Source organism: Phalangium opilio, unplaced genomic scaffold (genome assembly GCF_054372755.1).
Source record: "Phalangium opilio isolate 3A_F unplaced genomic scaffold, DU_Popi_V2 ptg000019l_1, whole genome shotgun sequence".
Taxonomy (NCBI): domain Eukaryota; kingdom Metazoa; phylum Arthropoda; class Arachnida; order Opiliones; family Phalangiidae; genus Phalangium; species Phalangium opilio.
This window is the reverse complement of record NW_028324152.1, coordinates 6,428,306-6,441,055: the sequence shown is the minus strand read 5'-3', so window position 1 is coordinate 6,441,055 and position 12,750 is coordinate 6,428,306. Positions and strand designations below refer to the sequence as shown.

The window sequence follows — 12,750 nt, the reverse complement described above, 5'->3', positions numbered from 1 at the left end:
GCCACGGAAGCCCAAAAATTAAATGGTCGTCAGGTATTGTGGAAAAACTCTGAATTTTACGTTACATCTAAGACCTCAAAACACCGTTCCCGGATGGGCTCGAACCACCAACCTTTCGGTTAACAGCTGAACGCGCTAACCATTGCGCCACGGAAGCCCAAAAATTAAATGGTCGTCAGGTATTGTGGAAAAACTTTGGCATTTTACATTACATTTGAGATCCCACAACACCGCTCCCGGGTTGGCTCGAACCACCAACCTTTCGGTTAACAGCCGAACGCGCCAAACATTGCGACACGGAAGCCCAAGATTAAATGGTCGTCAGGTATTGTGGAAAAACTTTGACTTTTTACGTCACATCTGAGACCTCACAACACCGCTCCCGGATGGGCTCGAACCACAAACCTTTTGGTTAACATCCGAACGCGCTAACCATGGAGCCAAGGAAGCTCAGAAATGAAATGGTCGTCTGGTATTGTGGAAAAACATCGACTTTTTACGTCACATCTGAGACCTTGCAACACCGCTCCCGGATGGGCTCGAACCACAAACCTTTTGAATAACAGCTGAACGCGCTAACCATTGCGCCATGGAAGCCCAAAAATTAAATGTTCGTCATTTATTTTTAAAAAACTCTGAATTTTACGTTACATCTAAGACCTCAAAACACCGCTCCCGGATGGGCTCGAACCACCAACCTTTCGGTTAAAAGCCGACGGCGCTAACCATTGCGCAACGGAAGCCCAAAGATTAAATGTTCGTCAGGTATTGTGGAAAAACTTTGGATTTTTACGTTACATTTGAGATCTCACAACACCGCTCCCGGGTGGGCTCGATCCACCAACGTTTTGGTTAACAGCCGAACGCGCTAACCGAAAATTAAAAGCCCAAAAATTAAATGGTCGTCAAGTATTGTGGAAAAACTTTGACTTTTTACGTCACATCTGAGACCTCACAACACCGCTCCCGGATGGGCTCGAACCACCAACCTTTCGGTTAACAGCTGAACGCGCTAACCATTGCGCCACGGAAGCCCAAGATTAAATGGTCGTCAGGTATTGTGGAAAAACTTTGGCTTTTTACGTTACATTTGAGATCCCACAACACCGCTTCCGGGTGGGCTCGAACCACAAACCTATTGGTTAACAGCCGAACGCGCTAACCATTGAGCCACGGAAGCTCAGAAATTAAATGGTTGTCACGTATTGTGGAAAAGTTTTGACATTTTACGCTACATCTGAGACCGCACAACACCTCTCCCGGGTGGGCTCGAACCACCAACCTTTCGGTTAACAGCTGATCGCGCTAACCATTGCGCCAAGGAAGCCCAAAAATTAAATGTTCGTCAGGTATTGTGGAAAAACTTTGGCTTTTTACGTTACATTTGAGATCCCACAACACCGCTCCCGGGTTGGCTCGAACCACAAACCTATTGGTTAACAGCCGAAAGCGCTAACCATTGAGCCACGGAAGCTCAGAAATTAAATGGTTGTCACGTATTGTGGAAAAGTTTTGACATTTTACGCTACATCTGAGACCGCACAACACCTCTCCCGGGTGGGCTCGAACCACCAACCTTTCGGTTAACAGCTGAACGCGCTAACCATTGCGCCAAGGAAGCCCAAAAATTAAATGTTCGTCAGGTATTGTGGAAAAACTTTGGCTTTTTACGTTACATTTGAGATCCCACAACACCGCTCCCGGGTGGGCTCGAACCACAAACCTTTTGGTTAACAGCCGACGGCGCTAACCATTGCGCAACGGAAGCTCAGAAATTAAATGGTTGTCACGTTATACGGAAAAGTTTTGACTTTTTACGTCACATCTGAGACCTTTCAACACCGCTCCCGGATGGGCTCGAACCACCAACCTTTTGAATAACAGCTGAACGCGCTAACCATTGCGCCACGGAAGCTCAAAAATTAAATGTTCGTCAGATATATTGGAAAACTCTGAATTTTACGTTACATCTGAGACCTCACAACACCGCTCCCGGATGGGCTCGAACCACCAACCTTTCAGTTAACAGCCGAACGCGCTAACCATTGCGCCACGGAAGCCCAAAAATTAAATGGTCGTCAGGTATTGTGGAAAAACTTTGGCATTTTACGTCACATCTGAGACCTCACAACACCGCTCCCGGATGGGCTCGAACCACAAACCTTTTGGTTAACATCCGAACGCGCTAACCATGGAGCCAAGGAAGCTCAGAAATGAAATGGTCGTCAGGTATTGTGGAAAAACATCGACTTTTTACGTCACATCTGAGACCTTGCAACACCGCTCCCGGATGGGCTCGAACCACAAACCTTTTGAATAACAGCTGAACGCGCTAACCATTGCGCCATGGAAGCCCAAAAATTAAATGTTCGTCAGTTATTTTTAAAAAACTCTGAATTTTACGTTACATCTAAGACCTCAAAACACCGCTCCCGGATGGGCTCGAACCACCAACCTTTCGGTTAAAAGCCGACGGCGCTAACCATTGCGCAACGGAAGCCCAAAGATTAAATGTTCGTCAGGTATTGTGGAAAAACTTTGGATTTTTACGTTACATTTGAGATCTCACAACACCGCTCCCGGGTGGGCTCGATCCACCAACGTTTTGGTTAACAGCCGAACGCGCTAACCGAAAATTAAAAGCCCAAAAATTAAATGGTCGTCAAGTATTGTGGAAAAACTTTGACTTTTTACGTCACATCTGAGACCTCACAACACCGCTCCCGGATGGGTTCGAACCACCAACCTTTCGGTTAACAGCTGAACGCGCTAACCATTGCGCCACGGAAGCCCAAAAATTAAATGGTCGTCAGGTATTGTGGAAAAACTTTGGCATTTTACATTACATTTGAGATCCCACAACACCGCTCCCGGGTTGGCTCGAACCACCAACCTTTCGGTTAACAGCCGAACGCGCCAAACATTGCGACACGGAAGCCCAAGATTAAATGGTCGTCAGGTATTGTGGAAAAACTTTGACTTTTTACGTCACATCTGAGACCTCACAACACCGCTCCCGGATGGGCTCGAACCACAAACCTTTTGGTTAACATCCGAACGCGCTAACCATGGAGCCAAGGAAGCTCAGAAATGAAATGGTCGTCTGGTATTGTGGAAAAACATCGACTTTTTACGTCACATCTGAGACCTTGCAACACCGCTCCCGGATGGGCTCGAACCACAAACCTTTTGAATAACAGCTGAAAGCGCTAACCATTGCGCCATGGAAGCCCAAAAATTAAATGTTCGTCATTTATTTTTAAAAAACTCTGAATTTTACGTTACATCTAAGACCTCAAAACACCGCTCCCGGATGGGCTCGAACCACCAACCTTTCGGTTAAAAGCCGACGGCGCTAACCATTGCGCAACGGAAGCCCAAAGATTAAATGTTCGTCAGGTATTGTGGAAAAACTTTGGATTTTTACGTTACATTTGAGATCTCACAACACCGCTCCCGGGTGGGCTCGATCCACCAACGTTTTGGTTAACAGCCGAACGCGCTAACCGAAAATTAAAAGCCCAAAAATTAAATGGTCGTCAAGTATTGTGGAAAAACTTTGACTTTTTACGTCACATCTGAGACCTCACAACACCGCTCCCGGATGGGCTCGAACCACCAACCTTTCGGTTAACAGCTGAACGCGCTAACCATTGCGCCACGGAAGCCCAAAAATTAAATGGTCGTCAGGTATTGTGGAAAAACTTTGGCATTTTACATTACATTTGAGATCCCACAACACCGCTCCCGGGTTGGCTCGAACCACCAACCTTTCGGTTAACAGCCGAACGCGCCAAACATTGCGACACGGAAGCCCAAGATTAAATGGTCGTCAGGTATTGTGGAAAAACTTTGACTTTTTACGTCACATCTGAGACCTCACAACACCGCTCCCGGATGGGCTCGAACCACAAACCTTTTGGTTAACATCCGAACGCGCTAACCATGGAGCCAAGGAAGCTCAGAAATGAAATGGTCGTCAGGTATTGTGGAAAAACATCGACTTTTTACGTCACATCTGAGACCTTGCAACACCGCTCCCGGATGGGCTTGAACCACAAACCTTTTGAATAACAGCTGAACGCGCTAACCATTGCGCCACGGAAGCCCAAAAATTAAATGTTCGTCAGTTATTTTTAAAAAACTCTGAATTTTACGTTACATCTAAGACCACAAAACACCGCTCCCGGATGGGCTCGAACCACCAACCTTTCAGTTAACAGCCGACGGCGCTAACCATTGCGCAACGGAAGCCCAAAGATTAAATGTTCGTCAGGTATTGTGGAAAAACTTACGATTTTTACGTTACATCTGAGTCCTCACAACACCGCTCACGGATGGGCTCGAACCACCAACCTTTCGGTTAACAGCCGAACGCGCTAACCATTGCGCCACGGAAGCCCAAAAATTAAATGGTCGTCAGGTATTGTGGAAAAACTCTGAATTTTACGTTACATCTAAGACCTCAAAACACCGTTCCCGGATGGGCTCGAACCACCAACCTTTCGGTTAACAGCTGAACGCGCTAACCATTGCGCCACGGAAGCCCAAAAATTAAATGGTCGTCAGGTATTGTGGAAAAACTTTGGCATTTTACATTACATTTGAGATCCCACAACACCGCTCCCGGGTTGGCTCGAACCACCAACCTTTCGGTTAACAGCCGAACGCGCCAAACATTGCGACACGGAAGCCCAAGATTAAATGGTCGTCAGGTATTGTGGAAAAACTTTGACTTTTTACGTCACATCTGAGACCTCACAACACCGCTCCCGGATGGGCTCGAACCACAAACCTTTTGGTTAACATCCGAACGCGCTAACCATGGAGCCAAGGAAGCTCAGAAATGAAATGGTCGTCTGGTATTGTGGAAAAACATCGACTTTTTACGTCACATCTGAGACCTTGCAACACCGCTCCCGGATGGGCTCGAACCACAAACCTTTTGAATAACAGCTGAAAGCGCTAACCATTGCGCCATGGAAGCCCAAAAATTAAATGTTCGTCATTTATTTTTAAAAAACTCTGAATTTTACGTTACATCTAAGACCTCAAAACACCGCTCCCGGATGGGCTCGAACCACCAACCTTTCGGTTAAAAGCCGACGGCGCTAACCATTGCGCAACGGAAGCCCAAAGATTAAATGTTCGTCAGGTATTGTGGAAAAACTTTGGATTTTTACGTTACATTTGAGATCTCACAACACCGCTCCCGGGTGGGCTCGATCCACCAACGTTTTGGTTAACAGCCGAACGCGCTAACCGAAAATTAAAAGCCCAAAAATTAAATGGTCGTCAAGTATTGTGGAAAAACTTTGACTTTTTACGTCACATCTGAGACCTCACAACACCGCTCCCGGATGGGCTCGAACCACCAACCTTTCGGTTAACAGCTGAACGCGCTAACCATTGCGCCACGGAAGCCCAAGATTAAATGGTCGTCAGGTATTGTGGAAAAACTTTGGCTTTTTACGTTACATTTGAGATCCCACAACACCGCTTCCGGGTGGGCTCGAACCACAAACCTATTGGTTAACAGCCGAACGCGCTAACCATTGAGCCACGGAAGCTCAGAAATTAAATGGTTGTCACGTATTGTGGAAAAGTTTTGACATTTTACGCTACATCTGAGACCGCACAACATCTCTCCCGGGTGGGCTCGAACCACCAACCTTTCGGTTAACAGCTGAACGCGCTAACCATTGCGCCAAGGAAGCCCAAAAATTAAATGTTCGTCAGGTATTGTGGAAAAACTTTGGCTTTTTACGTTACATTTGAGATCCCACAACACCGCTCCCGGGTTGGCTCGAACCACAAACCTATTGGTTAACAGCCGAAAGCGCTAACCATTGAGCCACGGAAGCTCAGAAATTAAATGGTTGTCACGTATTGTGGAAAAGTTTTGACATTTTACGCTACATCTGAGACCGCACAACACCTCTCCCGGGTGGGCTCGAACCACCAACCTTTCGGTTAACAGCTGAACGCGCTAACCATTGCGCCAAGGAAGCCCAAAAATTAAATGTTCGTCAGGTATTGTGGAAAAACTTTGGCTTTTTACGTTACATTTGAGATCCCACAACACCGCTCCCGGGTGGGCTCGAACCACAAACCTTTTGGTTAACAGCCGACGGCGCTAACCATTGCGCAACGGAAGCTCAGAAATTAAATGGTTGTCACGTTATACGGAAAAGTTTTGACTTTTTACGTCACATCTGAGACCTTTCAACACCGCTCCCGGATGGGCTCGAACCACCAACCTTTTGAATAACAGCTGAACGCGCTAACCATTGCGCCACGGAAGCTCAAAAATTAAATGTTCGTCAGATATATTGGAAAACTCTGAATTTTACGTTACATCTGAGACCTCACAACACCGCTCCCGGATGGGCTCGAACCACCAACCTTTCAGTTAACAGCCGAACGCGCTAACCATTGCGCCACGGAAGCCCAAAAGTTAAATGGTCGTCAGGTATTGTGGAAAAACTTTGGCATTTTACGTCACATCTGAGACCTCACAACACCGCTCCCGGATGGGCTCGAACCACAAACCTTTTGGTTAACATCCGAACGCGCTAACCATGGAGCCAAGGAAGCTCAGAAATGAAATGGTCGTCAGGTATTGTGGAAAAACATCGACTTTTTACGTCACATCTGAGACCTTGCAACACCGCTCCCGGATGGGCTCGAACCACAAACCTTTTGAATAACAGCTGAACGCGCTAACCATTGCGCCATGGAAGCCCAAAAATTAAATGTTCGTCAGTTATTTTTAAAAAACTCTGAATTTTACGTTACATCTAAGACCTCAAAACACCGCTCCCGGATGGGCTCGAACCACCAACCTTTCGGTTAAAAGCCGACGGCGCTAACCATTGCGCAACGGAAGCCCAAAGATTAAATGTTCGTCAGGTATTGTGGAAAAACTTTGGATTTTTACGTTACATTTGAGATCTCACAACACCGCTCCCGGGTGGGCTCGATCCACCAACGTTTTGGTTAACAGCCGAACGCGCTAACCGAAAATTAAAAGCCCAAAAATTAAATGGTCGTCAAGTATTGTGGAAAAACTTTGACTTTTTACGTCACATCTGAGACCTCACAACACCGCTCCCGGATGGGTTCGAACCACCAACCTTTCGGTTAACAGCTGAACGCGCTAACCATTGCGCCAAGGAAGCCCAAAAATTAAATGTTCGTCAGGTATTGTGGAAAAACTTTGGCTTTTTACGTTACATTTGAGATCCCACAACACCGCTCCCGGGTGGGCTCGAAACACAAACCTATTCGTTAACAGCCAAACGCGCTAACCATTGAGCCACGGAAGCTCAGAAATTAAATGGTTGTCACGTTATGTGGAAAAGTTTTGACTTTTTACGCTACTTCTGAGACCCCGCAACACCACTTCCGGGTAGGCTCGAACCACCAGCCTCTCGGTTAACAGCCGAACGCGCTAACCATTGCGCCACGGAAGCCCAAAAATCAAATGGTCGTCAGGTATTGTGGAAAAACTTTGGCTTTTTACGTTACATTTGAGACTTCACAACACCGCTCCCGGGTGGGCTCGAACCACCAACCTTTCGGTTAACAGCTGAACGCGCTAACCATTGCGCCAAGGAAGCCCAAAAATTAAATGTTCGTCAGGTATTGTGGAAAAACTTTGGCTTTTTACGTTACATTTGAGATCCCACAACACCGCTCCCGGGTTGGCTCAAACCACAAACCTATTGGTTAACAGCCGAACGCGCTAACCATTGAGCCACGGAAGCTCAGAAATTAAATGGTTGTCACGTATTGTGGAAAAGTTTTGACATTTTACGCTACATCTGAGACCGCACAACACCTCTCCCGGTTGGGCTCGAACCACCAACCTTTCGGTTAACAGCTGAACGCGCTAACCATTGCGCCAAGGAAGCCCAAAAATTAAATGTTCGTCAGGTATTGTGGAAAAACTTTGGCTTTTTACGTTACATTTGAGATCCCACAACACCGCTCCCGGGTGGGCTCGAACCACAAACCTTTTGGTTTACAGCCGACGGCGCTAACCATTGCGCAACGGAAGCCCAAAAATTAAAAGGTCGTCAGGTATTGTGGAAAAACTTTGACTTTTTACGTCACATCTAAGACCTCACAACACCGCTCCCGGATGGGCTCGAACCACAAAACTTTTGGTTAACAGCCGACGGCGCTAACCATTGCGAAACGGAAGCCCAAAGATTAAATGTTCGTCAGGTATTGTGGAAAAACTTACGATTTTTACGTTACATGTGAGATCTCACAACCGCTCCCGGGTGGGCTCGGACCACCAACCTTTCGGTTAACAGCCGAACGCGCAAACCATTGCGCCACGGAAGCCCAAAAATTAAATGTTCGTCAGGTATTGTGGAAAAACTTTGGCATTTTACATTACATTTGAGATCCCACAACACCGCTCCCGGGTTGGCTCGAACCACCAACCTTTCGGTTAACAGCCGAACGCGCTAACCATTGCGACACGGAAGCCCAAGATTAAATGGTCGTCAGGTATTGTGGAAAAACTGTGACTTTTTACGTCACATCTGAGACCTCACAACACCGCTCCCGGATGGGCTCGAACCACTAACCTTTCAGTTAACAGCCGAACGCGCTAACCATTGCGCCACGGAAGCCCAAAAATTAAATGGTCGTCAGGTATTGTGGAAAAACTTTGGCATTTTACATTACATTTGAGATCCCACAACACCGCTCCCGGGTTGGCTCGAACCACCACCCTATTGGTTAACAGCCGAACGCGCTAACCATTGAGCCACGGAAGCTCAGAAATTAAATGGTTGTCACGTATTGTGGAAAAGTTTTGACTGTTTACGCTACATCTGAGACCTCACAACACCGCTCCCGGATGGGCTCGAACCACCAACCTTTCGGTTAACAGCCGAACGCGCTAACCATTGCGCCACGGAAGCCCAAAAATTAAATGTTCGTCAGGTATTGTGGAAAACTTTTGACTTTTTACGTCACATCTGAGACCTCACAACACCGCTCCCGGATGGGCTCGAACCACAAACCTTTTGGTTAACATCCGAACGCGCTAACCATGGAGCCAAGGAAGCTCAGAAATGAAATGGTCGTCAGGTATTGTGGAAAAACATCGACTTTTTACGTCACATCTGAGACCTTGCAACACCGCTCCCGGATGGGCTCGAACCACAAACCTTTTGAATAACAGCTGAACGCGCTAACCATTGCGCCACGGAAGCCCAAAAATTAAATGTTCGTCAGTTATTTTTAAAAAACTCTGAATTTTACGTTACATCTAAGACCCCACAACACCACTTCCGGGTGGGCTCGAACCACCAGCCTCTCGGTTAACAGCCGACGGCGCTAACCATTGCGCAACGGAAGCCCAAAAATTAAATGGTCGTCAGGTATTGTGGAAAAACTTTGGCATTTTACATTACATTTGAGATCCCACAACACCGCTCCCGGGTTGGCTCGAACCACCACCCTATTGGTTAACAGCCGAACGCGCTAACCATTGAGCCACGGAAGCTCAGAAATTAAATTGTTGTCACGTATTATGGAAAAGTTTTGACTGTTTACGCTACATCTGAGACCTCACAACACCGCTCCCGGATGGGCTCGAACCACCAACCTTTCGGTTAACAGCCGAACGCGCTAACCATTGCGCCACGGAAGCCCAAGATTAAATGGTCGTCAGGTATTGTGGAAAAACTTTGGCATTTTACATTACATTTGAGATCCCACAACACCGCTCCCGGGTTGGCTCGAACCTCCAACCTATTGGTTAACAGCCGAACGCGCTAACCATTGAGCCACGGAAGCTCAGAAATTAAATGGTTGTCACGTATTGTGGAAAAGTTTTGACTGTTTACGCTACATCTGAGACCTCACAACACCGCTCCCGGATGGGCTCGAACCACCAACCTTTCGGTTAACAGCTGAACGCGCTAACCATTGCGCCACGGAAGCCCAAAAATTAAATGTTCGTCAGGTATTGTGGAAAAACTTCGGCTTTTTACGTTACATTTGAGATCCCAAAACACCGCTCCAGGGTGGGCTCGAAACACAAACCTATTGGTTAACAGCCGAACGCGCTAACCATTGAGCCACGGAAGCTCAGAAAATAAATGGTTGTCACGTTATGTGGAAAAGTTTTGACTTTTTACGCTACTTCTGAGACCCCACAACACCACTTCCGGGTGGGCTCGAACCACCAGCCTCTCGGTTACCAGCCGAACGCGCTAACCATTGCGCCACGGAAGCCCAAAAATTAAATAGTCGTCAGGTATTGTGGAAAAACTTTGACTTTTTACGTCACATCTGAGACCTCACAACACCGCTCCCGGATGGGCTCGAACCACCAACCTTTCAGTTAACAGCCGAACGCGCTAACCATTGCGCCACGGAAGTCCAAAAGATAAATGGTCGTCAGGTATTGTGGAAAAACTTTGGCATTTTACATTACATTTGAGATCCCACATCACCGCTCCCAGGTGGGCTCGAACCACCAACCTATTGGTTAACAGCCGAACGCGCTAACCATTGAGCCACGGAAGCCCAGAAATTAAATGGTTGTCACGTTATATGGAAAAGTTTTGACTTTTTACGCTACTTCTGAGACCCCACAACACCACTTCCGGGTGCGCTCGAACCACCAGCCTCTCGGTTAACAGCCGAACGCGCTAACCGTTGCGCCACGGAAGCCCAAAAATCAAATGGTCGTGAGGTATTGTGGAAAAACTTTGGCTTTTTACATTTGAGACCTCACAACACGGCTCCCGGGTGGGCTCGAACCACCAACCTTTCGGTTAACAGCCGAACGCGCTAACCATTGCGCCACGGAAGCCCAAGATTAATTGGTCGTCACGTATTGTGGAAAAACTTTGACTTTTTACGTCACATCTGAGACCTCAACACACCGCTCCCGGGTGGGCTCGAACCACAAACCTTTTGGTTAACAGGCGACGGCGCTAACCATTGCGCAACGGAAGCCCAAAGATTAAATGTTCGTCAGGTATTGTGGAAAAACTTACGATTTTTACGTTACATGTGAGATCTCACAACACCGCTCCGGGGTGGGCTCGAACCACCAACATTTCGGTTAACAGCCGAACGCGCAAACCATTGCGCCACGGAAGCCCAAAAATTAAATGTTCGTCAGGTATTGTGGAAAAACTTTGACTTTTTACGTCACATCTGAGACCTCACAACACCGCTCACGGATGGGCTCGAACCACCAACCTTTCGGTTAACAGCCGAACGCGCTAACCATTGCGCCACGGAAGCCCAAAAATTAAATGGTCGTCAGGTATTGTGGAAAAACTTTGGCATTTTACATTACATATGAGATCACACAAAACCGCTCCCGGGTTGGCTCGAACCACCAACCTATTGGTTAACAGCCGAATGCGCTAACCATTGAGCCACGGAAGCCCAGAAATTAAATGGTTGTCACGTATTGTGGAAAAGTTTTGACTGTTTACGCTACATGTGAGACCCCACAACACCACTTCCGGGTGGGCTCGAACCACCAGCCTCTCGGTTAACAGCCGAACGCGCTAACCATTGCGCCACGGAAAACCAAAGATTAAATGTTCGTCAGGTATTGTGGAAAAACTTTGGATTTTTACGTTACATTTGAGATCTCACAACACCGCTCCCGGGTGGGCTCGATCCACCAACCTTTTGGTTAACAGCCGAACGCGCTAACCGAAAATTAAAAGCCCAAAAACTAAATGGTCGTCAGGTATTGTGGAAAAACTTTGGCATTTTACATTACATATGAGATCACACAAAACCGCTCCCGGGTTGGCTCGAACCACCAACCTATTGGTTAACAGCCGAATGCGCTAACCATTGAGCCACGGAAGCCCAGAAATTAAATGGTTGTCACGTATTGTGGAAAAGTTTTGACTGTTTACGCTACATGTGAGACCCCACAACACCACTTCCGGGTGGGCTCGAACCACCAGCCTCTCGGTTAACAGCCGAACGCGCTAACCATTGCGCCACGGAAACCCAAAGATTAAATGTTCGTCAGGTATTGTGGAAAAACTTTGGATTTTTACGTTACATTTGAGATCTCACAACACCGCTCCCGGGTGGGCTCGATCCACCAACCTTTTGGTTAACAGCCGAACGCGCTAACCGAAAATTAAAAGCCCAAAAACTAAATGGTCGTCAGGTATTGTGGAAAAACTTTGACTTTTTACGTCACATCTCAGACCTCACAACACCGCTCCCGGATGGGCTCGAACCACCAACCTTTCTGTTAACAGCTGAACGCGCTAACCATTGCGCCACGGAAGCCCAAAAATTAAATATTCGTCAGGTATTGTGGAAAAGTTTTGGCTTTTTACGTTACATTTGAGATCCCACAACACCGCTCCCGGGTGGGCTCGAAACACAAACCTATTCGTTAACAGCCGAACGCGCTAACCATTGAGCCACGGAAGCTCAGAAATTAAATGGTTGTCACGTTATGTGGAAAAGATTTGACTTTTTACGCTACTTCTGAGACCCCACAACACCACTTCCGGGTAGGCTCGAACCACCAGCCTCTCGGTTAACAGCCGAACGCGCTAAAAATTGCGCCACGGAAGCCCAAAAATCAAATGGTCGTCAGGTATTGTGGAAAAACTTTGGCTTTTTACGTTACATTTGAGACTTCACAACACCGCTCCCGGGTGGGCTCGAACCACCAACCTTTCGGTTAACAGCCGAACGCGCTAACCATTGCGCCACGGAAGC

General features: G+C 47.2%; 2 non-coding genes across 2 annotated transcripts; both read right to left on the bottom strand.

Annotated features, from left to right (window-relative positions):
• Positions 1 to 10,190: 10,190 nt before the first annotated feature.
• On the bottom strand, positions 10,191 to 10,263 carry TRNAT-GGU (transfer RNA threonine (anticodon GGU)). Its single transcript has one exon. It is a non-coding gene; the product is annotated as a tRNA-Thr (tRNA).
• A 2,414-nt stretch (positions 10,264 to 12,677) lies between these two features.
• TRNAN-GUU (transfer RNA asparagine (anticodon GUU)) lies at positions 12,678 to 12,750 on the bottom strand. Its single transcript has one exon. It is a non-coding gene; the product is annotated as a tRNA-Asn (tRNA).